Genomic DNA, 15,294 nt, shown 5'->3' with positions numbered 1-15,294 from the left:
CCTGGTTATTAGAGTATGTGACCACAACAGTGATCATTGAGGACTCTGGCATTGACCAGGTCTCCTAAGTCATAAGGCAGCATCCATGGCCTCTGAGAAGGTAGGAACCTGTCTTTTCACTGCTTTAAATGTTGACCAGAAGAAACAGCGATGCTTCCACAATGCATTCCAAGTGTATTACTCTAAATGTGGCAGCTATATATTTAAAGGATTTGGGGTCATAGGGAGGGAAGCTCCAAATACCATTAGAGCACATTAAAGAAGAGGAAATTAGCTTAGGAATGCAAGCACATACTAAGCCATTAAATGATTTAAAAGGCACTTAGGGTAGCAACGGAGCCATAAAAGTACGAGCACTTCAAACTTCTTTGGTTGAACTGAGCTAAAATTTTTGCTAGGATTAAACCTGGAGGCCGGTGAAAAAACCCTGGAACCCTACAGAAAACAATCTATCATGTGGACACATTTTTAACAAGGGTGATCTCTGGGTCACAAATGCCATAGGAAATTGTGTATGTAGCAGTCCTAGCCAGCTGCCTAGACAATATCACCTCCCTTTCTCCCTTCCTAACAGAATCCCAATTTTGTCCAACATACAATGTGCCCAAAAAAACCCTGCATTTCTGGGGCACCTGGGTGGTTCAGTCAGTTAAGTGGCCAACTCTTGGTTTCGGCTCAGGTCAGGATCTCATGTTTCGTGAGTTTGAGCCTCACATCAGGCTCTGAGCTGCCAGTGTGGAGCCTATTTGGGATTCTCTCCATCTCCCTCTGCCCTTTCCACTCGCTCTCCTTCTCTCTCTCAAAAATAAATAAACTTAAAAAAACCCCAAATCTACATTTCTTAGCCTTCCCTGAAGTTAGAAGCAACCATATGATACAGTCCTAGTCAATAATGTGCAAGTATAAACCTGCTGGGAATTTTTTGGAAAGTCTGATTTCCTGATAGAAATGCCACTCCTTCTCCCTCACCACTTCCTCCTCCTCTCTTAATAGAAGGTAGCTGAGAAATCAGAAATGGAGTGTATCTGGTTTGCAAACTTTCAAGAGAAAGAATTCCACTTACTGAGTATGCCAGATCAGAGAGATAGAAGGAGCCTAGTATACTGGTGCCATAATGAGCCACTGTGTCAATCCCAGACTGACTTCTGAACTTTCTAGGTGAGGGAATAAATCTCTATCGGACTAAGCTACTGTGGTTGGGTTTCTGTTTCGTGAAGTGGAAGCAACCCTTAGTCAATATAGACATACAGACAGAAGTGTTTCCTGTCCAATATCACTTTGGAATTGGAAGGATAAACACAGGTGCTTGTTACAGGACCTTTCTCAAGATTTTCTATCCTAGAAACCTGATGATGCTTCAAGAGGGGGTTAGAATACAGTGTCCTCAAATTCTCCTGACCATGGAAACTTTTATTTCATGTTACATTTCTTGAGAATAGTGTTCTACTGATACACTTTGGAAAGCAGTGATTCCGGTGCATTTCTCTCTCTCTCCTGGACTAAGAAAAAACATGCCTTCCTAGAGCAATACAAGTATAAATTCTTAGCAAAAGTAAAAACATAAAATCATTGTAACTTTGCATACCTGGTTGAATAGTTATTTCCCTGAAATTCATGTCTCCCTGGAACCTGTAAATGTGACCTTATTTAGCAATAGGGTATTTGTAGAAAATTAAGAATAATTCATAGTCGATTAGGATGGGCCCTAATTCCAATGATGGGGGTCCTTATAAGGAGAGGGAGACTTGGGTATAACGAGACACAGAGGACACACAGGCACAGAGGAGAAGCCTATGTGATGATGGAGACAGACTGGAGTGATGTGGCTGAAAGCTGCTGATAACCACCAGAAGGCAGGAATGGGTGAGGAAGGATTCTTCTTTTAGAGCCTCTAAAGGGAGCATGGCCCCACGGACACCTTGATTCCAGATGCCTACCCTCCAGAACTATGAATGAATACATCTACAGTTGTAAGCCATCCAGTTTGTAGTACTTTGATAAGGCAGCCCTAGGAAACTAATATACTTTGTGACACTGTAATTGTAATAAAGTTGAAATCACTGTAAATTTGTCCCTGTGTCCAGGATGAGGATTAAGGATCAACATGGGTGGAGGCCTGGCTCAGCCCCACCCATCTCCTCTATCACATTTAAGATTCTTGTAAAGAATTTATATTCTTTCTCTTTCCTTTGAAACCAAATAGCATCTTGACATTAAAAAAGGGAGAAGTTGACATTTAGAAAGAAAGGTCCTGGACAGCACTGTAGTACCCTGAGCTCCATAGAGGCAGCACTGGGGCAACTGAGAGTCAGATGGGCACTGGGCAACTCTGCCACACTGAGGAAAATAATTAAACATGGGCAAAGGAGATCCTAAGAAGCCCAGTGGCAAAATGTCATCACAGGCATTCTTTGTGCAAATATGCAGAGAGGAGCACAAGAAGAATCAACTAGATGCTCAGTGAACTCAGGGTTTTCTAAGGAGTGCTCAGAGAGGGGGAAGCCCAGGTGCTCAAAAGAAAGGAAAATGTGAAGACCTGCTGAAGGCAGACAAAGCTCGTTACAAAAGAGTAAATGAAAACTTATATCCCCACCTAGAGGGGAAACAAAAAAGAAGTTCAAGGATCCCAATGCACGTAAGAGGCCTACTTTGGCCTCTTACTTGTTTTGTTCTAAGTACCACCCAAAAATCAAAGGAGAACATCCTGGCCTATCCATTGGTGATGCCGCAAAGAAGCTGGAGAGGTGTGGAACATTGCTGCCGCAGATGACACACATCCTTATGGAAAGAAGGCTGCTAGGCTGAAGGAAAAATATAAAAAGGCAATCGCTGCATACTGAGCCAAAGGAGAGCCTGACACAGCAAAAGAGGGTGTTGTCAAGGCTGAAAAAAGCAAGAAAAAGATAGAATACAAGAAGATAAGAGGAGGAGAAAGATGAAGAAGATGAAGATAAACAAGTTCCTCCTAGCAGTTTTTTTTTTCTGGCCTATAAAGCATTTAATACTCCCTGCTTCCCATACACAACTCACTCCTTTTAAAGAAAAAATTGAAATGTAAGACTGTGTAATATTTGTTTTTAAACTGTACAGTGTCTTTTTTTTTTTTTTTTATAGTCAACACACTACCAAATGTGTCTTCAGGTAGCCCTATCCTGGTGGTATCTTCAATAGCGGTTAACCTTGCCTGGTCAATATGGGGGTTGTAAACTGGCATGGAAATTTAAAGCAGGTTCTTGTTGGTGCATAACACAAATTCGTTATATATGGCAATGGTAGCTGGTTCCTCTTCAGTTGTCTCTGACTCAGCTTATACAAAACAATTTTTGTTCTTGGGACACGTGAGTGGTTCAGTCAGTTAAATGTCTGACCTCACCTCAGGTCATGATCTTGTGGTTCATGGGTTTGAGCCCTGAGTTGGATTCTGTGCTGACTCCTCAGAGCCTGGAGCCTGCTTCAGATTCTGTGTCTCCTTTTCTCTCTGCCCTCCCCCGCTCATGCTCTCTCTCTCAAAAATAAATATGAAAAAATTGTTGTTGTATTAACTGAATACCACTCTGTAACTGCAAAAAAAAAAAAAAAGTTGTAGCCGTTTTGTTGACATTCTGAATGCTTCTAATACAATTTTTTTAAGGGAGGGAGGGATGAAGGAAGGAAGGGAGGGAGGGGTGAAGGAAGGAAGAAAGGGAGGGAGGGAGGGAGAGAGGAAGGAAGGGAGGGAGGGAGGAAGATCCTGAAGAACAGCTTTTTAGGAACCCTGGATTTGCAAGTAATTATGGTCTCACCTCGGGCCAGTGTCTTGTCTTCTCTCAGTTCCATCTGTCTGCTCTCTAGAACTTCAGGGGTGGACTGGAAGGTCTGCATGGCCCCTTCTGCTTTGACATGCTGGAATTCCACTGGGACCATTTCACATATATAGGAACATCTGGTGCATGTTTCTCAGAAACAAAGAATGGCTGCCCCTTGCTAATAGTAGGGGGCTCCTTTTGAGTTTTCCGGAGTTCATTTATATGCAAGAATATTACTTCCTAGTATATTTGAACTAAACTAGAGAAAAGACTACAGTGTTGTGCTTGGTGTAATGTTTCCCTTGGCGTATTGTACATTCTTAGAGAGGACTGGTTCTCTAAAGAAAGGTGTAATTATGAGGATAATGATGAATGTGTCTCCCTCTCCCACCCTTAAGAGAAACTCCACACTTATAAAGCTAACTAAATTGGGGCATCTTGGTGGCTCAGTCAGTTAAGCATCCAACTTTGGCTCAGGTCATGATCTTACAGTTCATGAGTTCAAGCCCTGTGTTGGTCTCTGCACTGACAGTGCGAAGCCTGCTTGGGATTCTCTCTCTGGCCCTCCCCTGCTCGTGCTCATGCATGCTCTCTCTAATAAATAAATAAACTTTTTAAAAATAATTTAAAAAAATAAAGCTAAGTAAATTACTCACATTACCAAAGATGTCTTTATTTTACCAACAAGTTTACTAAAGATTTCCTTTAACATGAGCAGTGTAGCAAAGAAGGGCTCAACCTGTTCTCCAATCTAAACAACCCCACATCCTTGAGACTTTCTTCATATGAACTACTTTCCATCTACAAGACCATGGAAGTTGCTTTTTCCTGAACCCCAGTCACTTGTCATTGTAAGTTGTAAGTGTGAAAAACAACACAGAGCACAGTACTCTTGAAACTGATCAATACAAAGGAAGCTTAGGAAAGGAATACATCTTGGAGCTGAAGGTTGTGTTGTTAATGTATCCTGCAGGTTACAGGAAATGCAGGGGTGAAAATAAAGAATCCCTACTTTGCACAAAGATGCACAAGACACAATGTCTTTGTAAGGTGCATCACGATATTATAATTATCAGACACAAATATGCATATAGCCCTTGCCAAAAATGGTATGAGGATGCAAAAGAGACTATAAATTCTGCAACATGTATACCTTTGGACATTGGCCTATGGACATTTGCAATATAATTTGTGCTTAGCAAGGACACAAAAACCTTAAAATAAGATAGCATCTCCCTAATTCTCTAAGTATATGAATAGCCCTATCAACTACCATATTTACAACAAAGGAGAAAAATAAACCAAAAGAGTGAATTGAGTTTTTAAAGTTAAAGTGTCCATCTATGTAGCATTACCTAGAAATGTTTTCCTCATCTAAATGAGATTAATAATATTTGACCTTATAGAATTGTTGTGATTAGAGTTTTAATACATATAAATACAAATACACAGCATTGTCTTAGCTCAAGCTGCCATAACAAAATGCAATAGTCTAGGTGGCTTATAAGCAACAGAAATTTATTTCTCACAGTTTTGGAGGCTGGGAAGTCCAAAATCAAGGCACCAGCAGATTCACTGTGTCGCAAGAGCCTGCTTTCTAGTTCAGACACCTATCTTCTCCCAGTCCTCACATAGCAGAAGGGGCAAGGGAGATCTCTGAGGTCTAGTTTATTTTTTTTTAATTTGTTAAATGTTAATTTATTTTTAAGAGAGAGATAGAGTGTGAGCAGGAGAGAGGCAGACAGAGGGAGACATAGAATCCAAAGCAGGCTCCAGGCTCTGAGCTGTCAGCAAAGAGCCTGATGCGAGCCTTGAACTGAAAAGCCGCGAAATCATGACGCGAGCCAAAGTCAGACGTTTAACCAACTGAACCACCCAGGCACCCCTGTGAGAGGTCTTTAAAAAGGTCATTAATTTTATTATTGTAGAGCCCTCATGACCTAATCATCTCCAAAGGCCCCACCTCCAAATACCGTCATATTAGGGATTAGGTTTCAATATATGAATTCTGGGAAGACATTAACATTTAGTCTATAGCAAATCATTAACACAGCCTAATATGTAGAAAGTGCTCAATAAATGTCAGATACTACTATTATGATGGGGCCACATGAAAGATTTGGGATATGTTTTAGAGGATTAAGCCAACAGAATTTGCTGACAGATTGGACAGGAAAGGAAGTAAGTAGAGAAACCAAGGACAATTCCAAGATTTGTGGTACAAACAACCAGGAGGATAGTGTAATACAGGGAAAAGTGGGTTTGAGGAAGGAAATCAAGACTCTATTACAGTCATGTCAGGCTTGGTCTGAGTTATCTGTAAGGCGTCCATGTAGAAATGTCAAGGAGACAGTTGGGAATACACATCTGTAGCCTCACTGCTCAACACTACTCAACATAAGATCTCAAGAGCAGCAGCCTCAGCATCACCCGGGAACTTGCTGGAAATGCAGAATCTTAATCTCCACCTCTGTCCATTGGAATCAGAGTGTGCATTTTAACAAGATCCCCAAGTGATCCATATGCACAATAAAGACTGAGTAGCGCTAAGCTAGAGCTCTCGAAAAAAAGAGGCCAGATGTAGCAGCAAGTAAACAGAGTCTAAAGTTAAGGCCTGGAAAAGCTCCCCTGGAAGAGCGTGTAAGGGAGACCAGGTGGCCCAGGTTAAAGCCATGGGACTCTCCCACATTCAGAGGTCTGGTAGAGGTGAATGGAACCCCACAGAGAAAGAAGAGGAACAGCCAGGGAGGCAAGAGAAAACCAGGAGAGTGAAGGGTCCCAAAAAGCCAGACAACAAAATGTTTCAAGAAGATGTCCACTGTGTTGAAAGCTGCTGATAGGTCAGTAAGATAAGAACAGAGAAGAGACCATTAGACTTGGCAATAAGGAGGTCACTAATAACTTGACAAAATCAGCCTCAGAGGATAGAGAGGACAGAAGCTCATGTGTAGACAGTGGGGAAGAGAAAGTGAGGCAGTGATCAAGGCAGTTCTTACAGGGAGTTTTGCTGAGAACATAAAGAAATGGGGTAGTAGCTGAGATACTTAGGTAGGAGATAGTAGAGCATGCCTGAATGCCATCAGGAATGTTGCAGTTGAGACAGACAGACAGGGAGACAGAGACAGAGAGAGACAGAGAATCTGACAATGCAGAAAAAAGAATGACCAGTTGCTGGAGTGGTGGTTTTGAGAAGGTACAAGGAAATGGGGCCCAGATCCAGAGAAAGGATGGCCCCTGATAAAAGCAGGACCACTCAACTCATTGCTTCTGTCTTTCAATAAAATTGGAGACACCTGGCAAGATGGGTGGGAGTGGGAGGAAAGGAGTTTTGTTGTTGTTGTTGTTGTTGTTGTTTTTAAAGAGGAGTGAAATACTCATTTTGTCTCAGGATTGCCACGTAGTACAGAGTACTTTTTTGAGATTTTTGGCCAGGCATTGAAGAAAACCCACACTTGCCCATAACATGCTTCATTTTCCCCCAAAATGTCCTGTTCTAATGCGTAAGCATGAATTATGAGAAAGTGCATCTTCTCCATCAATCCTTATTTTTCCTGTGGCAGTTTATTATATTAAATATCACCATCAGCAGAGCAAGGCTAGACAAGGAAGTCATCTGGAAGCCACAGGAAGATAGTGATATGGAAGGACAGAAGCCTTCTGTCCCCTCCATGAGATGCATGGCTGGGGTAATTCAGGAATTAATGTCATGAAAACACAAGATGCCTCAAGAAAGGAAGTTTCCCTTCTCTTCTCACAATGCACAAGAACTGCTAGGAGATCTCTCATGAGACTAACACTTTCATAAACAACACCAGATACTGTTAATTGCCTTTAACTGAGTTTTGAACAAGCCCAAAATCAATAATGCCTCCTTGGTTACCTTCCTTCCTCCGAGCTCATTGAATAGTCCCATAATTCTTTGCAGGATTCTCTAATCCAGCTACATGAAGCCCATTTCTGTGATCCAAAAATAAAACATCTAAAGCCTCCCTCTCCCCTGAGCTCACTGTTCTCTCACAGCACACATTCCACATGCTCAGGGCCTCGGCACAGTGTAGATTGCCATTGCATGGCCTACAGCCACTTCCATCTACTTGGAAGCCCACAGCTCCCAACTAGACAGACTTCCCATCAGCCCCCTTGGGGCTATCCTCCACCACTCTCTTGGTCATTCCCCTCACTCATGAATGACTTCACATCTTCCCCTGCATCACTACCCCTTCTGATTCCTGTTGACTTCAACATTCACTCCCATGCAGTGATACACCCAACACCCAGCCTCATCTTGGCCTCTCATGTTAGCCATGTCTTCTTCTACCCTAGCCTCTGTCATCCACTCCCATGGCTATATACCCTAGATCTTGCTGCTGCCAATAAGATCACCACCTCCAACATCTGGATTTCACATCCTTCTCCTTGACCATCCCCTTCCAGCCCATCTACTCTGATTCTCCAATGTCTCTGAGAACTTCTACTCATGTTTTCACTATCTATCCTCAAACTCCACTCTTCACATCCTTCCTTAGGTAGCTTACATTAATTAGTCCCACTGGGTAACAGTCTCCCTGCAGAGTACCTCAGATTCCTCTGTTCCTTTCTGCTCCACTGTTCTCACCTCAAAAAGCCCCACCTTTAGTCAAATGCTACAAGGCCTTGCTTCCAGTGTACATCTGAGTAGTTTACCTTTCCACACAGCTGTGCAAACTAGACTTATTTCAAAACTCTCTTCACACCTTTCAAATGATTTCTAAACGTTACCAAATTGTCTGTCCTTCCTTGGTATAGACGCTTCAAGAGGATTGTTTCCTACTCTCTCATGTCTCCTCAAATCCACACATCAGCCTCTTCTCTCCGTGCAAGAGTGTAGTCTTCTCATTCACAGAGGCATGCCCACCACCTGGAACAGTAGCTGGACATAAAGGGTGCTCAAAAAACACTTGTTGATCGACTAATTGATACTCATATTAAAACCATAATAAATTTACCTACCACTGGGATAAATTATTCATTGTTGCCAATAAACTTCAATCACATTAAACGTTTTTTATTGCTATAAAATGCACATAGTGTAAAATTTACCATCTTAACCATTTTGAAGTGTACCATCCATTCATAATATTATGTAACCATCACCAGCATCCATATCTAGAACTCTTCATCTTGTAAAGCTAGAACTCTATACCCATTAAACATTAAGCCATTAAACAATTTCCCCCACCCCAGACCCTGGCTACCACCATGTTACTTTCTGTCACTATGGTTTTGACTACTCTAAGCACCTCATATAAGTGAAATCATACAGTATTTGTCTCCCTGTGACTGGCTTATTTCATTTAGTGAACCTCAAGGTTCATCCTTGTTGTAGTATATGTCAGAATTTCCTTCCCATTGTATATATATGCCATGTTTTCCTTGTCCATTCATTCACTGATGGCCCCTTGTTTCTGTTTTAGCTATTGTGAAAATGCTGCTATGTACATGGGTATACAAATATCTCTGAGTCCCTATATCAATCAAATCTAAATACATTTTCTTGAATGTTTATGTAACTCTCCTTTCCCTTCTGCCCAAAAATTAACAGAAGGGATGATCTGAGCCAAACATCTATTTTAAAGAAATATTTACTGACTTAAATTTATAAAGATCAGTACTTGGAGTAAGCACATAAAAAAAAAATTGGATCAATATTATAGCTGTTTTCCTCTTTTCCTCCCTCACTTCCTAAGGGAGTAGCTCCTCATAATATAAACCAAAAAGTCCTCCAGGGAATAGCTCCAGAAGCAGCCTGGGTAGGAGGGAAGGATGAGATACCTCAGGCTCCTGACTTCATCCCCTTCAGCCTTTCCATACTACCTTCCTCTTAGGAAACTCCCCCTACATCTCCCCATACGGCTCCTCCCATCCCCATTATGCTTCTTCTCCCCCTTTGAGACTAAGGATATATCCCTTCCCCTGTTTGTTAGAATGGCAGAAACTTGCAGACATTTAAAAGACAAAAAACAACCAAAAAAGATACTATGGCATTCAAGCACATGAAAAGATGCTCAGAGTCACTGACATTAGGGAAATGCAAATTAACACCACAGTGAGATACTACCCACACCTATCATAATAGCTAGAATTAAAAAAAAAAAAAGCTAGCAATACCAAGTTTAGAGTAACTACAACTCTCATACATTGCTGGGGGGGATGCAAAACAGTGTACGTTTTGGGAACAGTTTGGCAGTTTCTTATAAAGTTAAGAATACACTTACCATACCACGATGCAACCCCACTCCTAGGTTTTTATTTACCCAAAAGAATGTAAATACACAAAAGTCCATAAGCCAATATGTACAGTGGCTTTATTCACAATCATCAAAACTGGAGACAACTCACTTGTCCTTTAATGGGTGGATAGCTAAACAAATTGGTATAGTCATCCAAAGGAATATTACATAGCAATCAAAAGAAATAAACTGTTAATATTTGTAACAACATGGATTAATCTCAAAAAGACTATACAAAGCAAAAGAAGTCAGACACAAAAGACTACACTGCATGATCCCATTTATAGGACATTCTGGAAAAAGCAAAACCAGATGGGTGATTGTCAAGAGCTGTGGGTGGATGGGGGAGATTTACTACAAAGGGGCACATGGGAACTTTATTCTATCTTGATTGTGGTGGTAGTTACATAATGTATATATTTGTCAAAATTCACAGAATACATCTAAGAATAGTGAATTGTACTATATGTTTATTATAGCTCAATAAGCTTGACTTTAAAAAGCACAAGCAAATAAATTAAAAAGTTACCTTCTTTTGCATAATACAGGGGACACAGTAGTAAATTATATAAATTCTATCAGCAACACAAACAGCATCAGAACAAATCATTTTTACAGAACTGGTTTCTGATCCTACAGAAGCAGCACCTTAGCCTTGAAAGAGCCCGTATTGATATAGTACCTTGCCTCGTACACTTGTCAGGGTACCATCTAGGAGTTGGGTGGTCATTCATCTCAGCCCCTCCTTAAATAGGGCAAAAGGACCTCACTCCAAATCCACAACCACCTGGGCCCTCAGATTGGCAGAAACAAGATGACTCATCCTGAAAGAGAGTCCCCCCGCACCCCCTCCCTCATCCACATACCTCAGCGAGACTGGAAACCTTCTTTGTCAAACTCTAATTATGAAAGACTATTTTGGCAGGTAAAACGTAATGGAGAACCTCAAATAGGACAGACACCAAGATAGTTATAGATCAGCATGTGGACTTGCTCTGTAAATAGAAGCTAGTTTCTTGGCTCTGCTCATTTCCCAACAGACTTGTGCTTTCTGGGGATGCACCCATCCATCCATAAAATCCTGATGAACCCAATTCAGCAACAGAAGCAAGGATCCTTTGCATAACTAAATCTAGATATCTGCTTTATAACATTGTCGACTTAATTAAGCATTGCTTCCTGGGTGTCCCAGTTGCAGAATCTATGGATTTTTATCCTATTATCATAAATTAATTTAATAGATTTGTCCTTTAACAATACTCTCTAGCTATTTTCATTTTGTGTTTGAAGTTAACTAATGTTTAACATCATGGTTACAATGAAAGGCTCCACTCTTAATAAAACAGCAAAGAGTATAAAACAGGAGACATTTTTAATTATGGAAAAATTTGAAAATATGCAAAATTAGAGAGCATATATAATGAACCCCAAGTACCATCACCTTGCTTCAGAGTAGATTACAATTTTCCTGAGAGTGTCTGGGTCATGGCTCTTTTTCCAATGTGATTATTATTAGCACCTCTGTTCACTCTAAAAAGTGCCAGTTTAGATAACAGATTATACCCAACCTCAACAGTTAGCAACTTGTAGCCCATCTCAATCCACTCATCCCCCAATAAAAAAGATTATTTTGAAATAAATCATAGACATTGTATCATTTCATCCATAAACATAATAAATTTTGAAAAGCAGATTTTAATTCTTTGACACCCTTATTTCTGATAAGATCTTCAGTAGAACAAGTACAGGCTTCAAAGCTGGCAACGGTTTTCATGGCCTGTAACTTTAACAGGTAAGATATATAAAGCAGGAGCCCCCCAGCTGTGTTCTGTCACAGTGATCATCACTAGGGCTGAAAAATGAAGTAATGACCTCCCAATTCAGTGGAAACATAGAGGCAACTGAATTTCTTGTGCATCATAACTTCAGATTTACGTTCTGAACAAAGAAACTTTGGCGCCCACAAATCCTTCCTTCTCAACCAGGTTATTTAAAAAAAAAAAAAAAAAGCCAGCAGCCCTTTTCCCTCCAGCATGCCCACTGTTAGTGAGTTCACTAACTTTCTGTGTTAGTTCTTCACTTCCTGCATCTAAATTGAGTACTGGCAACTCTGACAAATGATCTTCCCTAGTGCCTGGGCAATAACTACAGTAAGGTTCCCTAGAGAAGCTTCTGTCTTCTCTTAACCCTCATCCCCACCACCCCAGCTTTTTTAGACTATTAGCCAAACTCTTCTAATTTGCCACTTGCCTTCTTCTGAATAGTAACAACTGAGCTTATTAGAACTGTAGACAAGTTAAGAGTCATTCATCTTAGAGTAGGATAGAAGAATGTTTCCATATTTCTGCACTATTCTAGATGTGAGAAGACAATGGAATTGAGTCGGTACATACTGCACACATTTGAAGCCTTTTCATAACAAAAAAGAGCAAACTTCACTAGAGTTTGAATTTAAATCATGGCCATGTCACTAGTTTATTTTATTGCTACCATGCATGGCTTGATTGAAAACTAATGACCTTGGCTTCTAATTCAAGAGGACAGGTCTAATCCCACCTATCCCTATGTTCCTCTCTCTCCCCTAAGTCTCCATTAAATTGATCATAAGGGAATAAAAATGCACAACCCTACAATGATGAAGTAAAAGCAGGTGGTTTTCAGAGGCGAGATTTCAACAACTTTCTGGAGGACAAAAAGCAGATGGAAAACTGATGACTAATGTTTGAAGCAGAAGAAGCTTCAGCCCAAACTTCAAGCAGAGGCTGCTGGAGCCAAGGAAGCAGATGATCTGTGGCAGAGCCTTGAAGGTATCCCAGACTCTGATATGGCAGGCACGATAACAAGCAGGGAGAAAGAAGAGACTGAATACAGGGGCACCAATTGTATGTCTCTGTGGAGCAGTGGGTCCCCCAACCCCTTCTCCTGTTTCCATTCACAGTTACCCCAGCCAGGTGCTCCGCTATAGTTATCTTCGTTTCTCAAAATAGTATGTGTACACTGTTGTTTCTCAATTTATCAACTTGATCACTGGAAGGGTCTTAGAGAAACTGCACCCTTCAGGGGATGACCCAGAGTAGCTGTAGTAGTGATGGTGCCCCCAGGAGTCACCCTGTGAGCATTTGCCCAAAGGCTGGGATAACCCCTGAAAAGGATATGAAACCCTAGCATATTACTTATTGTGCAGTGAACAGTATCAACCCAGTTAATGAACAGTTTAAAAGTTTTCAGCTTTTAGAATTACCATAATTATAGTAGACAAAAATCATAGACACCAACTATGACCATGGAACAGAATGAATATTTTATCTACTTTGATAATGCAAAAGTAAAGGGAAGCTAGAGGCAAGGAGGAAGCAGGGCAAGGAGAGGCAGTGGCAATAGCCTTATTTTATACACAGTAGAGAGTCAAGTGACCCAGTCAATAGTCCATGGAATGAGAAATCTGGTTTTAATAAATGCATTGTCTGGAGCAGCAGGGATGAGCAGAGAAAGGTAGTGAGGAGATGTAGGCATGCTGTAAATAAATTACATCCTTGACTTTCATGGCAGAAGGTCACTGAATGATGATCGAAGTTGATAAATTCAGAAACAGCAGTGTACGCATATTATTTTGAGATACAGAGGGAGCTACGGCAGAATGGGAAACAGCTAAAAGCAGTTTGCCTGTGTGTGGATAAGGATTTGGGGTGGGGCAGGAATTGTTGCTTTCTGTTAGAAGCCATTCAGTCCTATCTGATTAACTGTGCATATGCATTGCCTTAAAAACAGTAAAAAGCAGGGGGACAGGAGAAGAAGAAAGAAAAATAATGGTATGACTTATGGAAATGCAAGAAAGGAAGTCTCATGTGCAACAACACAAATGAGCATGGAATGGGTTAAGCTGGATACTGCATAACTATGGTAACAGATGTAGCTAATTTGGGACACAAATGAGGGTGTTGGAAAGATCTAAGAGAAATGTGGTGCTAGGAGGGAAGAAGAATAAATTCTAAATAAAGGAATGTTGAAATAATCAGCGATGCTCCGCCATCTGACACAGTAGAGGAGCACAGAACTGTACATGCCCTCACTTTTCGAGTATCTTTCCACCACAAATTTCTAAAAGCGAAAGTCAAGAGATTCTTATATGGACTCCATGCTGAGCAAAGAAAGCAAACATAATTAAATTCATACTCAATAAGATAATATGGGCTGAAAATCATATCCCTTGTTAAGTGAAATTCTGTCTTCATAAAGTCCCCCTGCATTTCAAAATTTAAAAACTTCACTTGCTCTTCCAGAAAAACAATTTATAAATGACATTCAAATGCACATATATTGACTTTCCCTTCAATACATGATTTGCAATGGAGTATATGCAGTTAATAACCCTTTCAAAATTCAACAGAAAATAACCAAAGGAATAGAAAAATAGGCAGAAATCTGCATCATTTCTGGAAGGCTGCCAGCCATGTGGCAGAATCTGTGAAGAATCAGCATCTTTGCAATATTAACTCTTCCCATCCAGAAACATGACATTCAATTTCTGAAATAGTGGTGGCTCATATGTTCTGTGAAAATGTCCATTTCATCAAGATTTTCACATATGTTAGAATATAATAATGCTAGTGTTATGATTTCAAATCTTTTCCTTTCTGCTTTGTTCCATATATTGTTTCTAGTATTATTAATTGCTTTTATCTTAATCAGGCTTGCTAGAAGTTTGTCTATTTGGTTGGCTTTCTAAAAGAAGCAACTTGCCAGACACAAAGTGGAGGGAGGGCATATAAGGCAGAGGAAAGAGCCTGAGAAAGGTGTGGAAGCTGGTTGGGAAGCTGTGGAGGGGGAGGCATGTCCAGAAAGATACTTGGTCAGCCTACCTAGGAGATGGAGTATAAAGGAAGATGATGTAAAGCAGTAGAAATAAGTAAGGAGTTTGGGCTTTATCCTGAGAGTAATGCTGAGATTTGATTTCTGTTTCAGAAAGATCACTGTGGATTGATGGAGTTCAAGTTCGATGTAGGTAAGAGAAATGGGAGGCTCTGGAGTAATCCAAAGTTCTAGCCAGGAGCAGTGTGGCTGATAAAACACAAACCAAAGCAAACTAGCCCAGGCAAGATGGAAGGCAACCTCATCAACATACGGACCCAAATCTAGCTGGGCCTCATGGAAGTTGCTAGAACTGGAATTATTGTGGCCACCTCAGTAAAACCAAGTGGCTTCTTCTCTAAATTGGCAAGGGAAGTAGGGGGATGACCTAT

The 15,294-nt window shown here is 40.7% G+C and overlaps 1 pseudogene; it reads left to right on the top strand.

Annotated features, from left to right (window-relative positions):
• The first annotated feature begins 2,356 nt into the window (after positions 1–2,356).
• LOC144233513 (high mobility group protein B1 pseudogene) lies at positions 2,357–3,039 on the top strand (annotated as a pseudogene).
• Positions 3,040–15,294: the final 12,255 nt, after the last annotated feature.

This window comes from Crocuta crocuta, unplaced genomic scaffold (assembly GCF_008692635.1).
Source record: "Crocuta crocuta isolate KB4526 unplaced genomic scaffold, BGI_CrCroc_1.0 scaffold113, whole genome shotgun sequence".
NCBI lineage: Eukaryota > Metazoa > Chordata > Mammalia > Carnivora > Hyaenidae > Crocuta > Crocuta crocuta.
The sequence above is the reverse complement of the archived record's forward strand: the minus strand, read 5'-3'. Positions and strand labels throughout refer to the sequence as shown.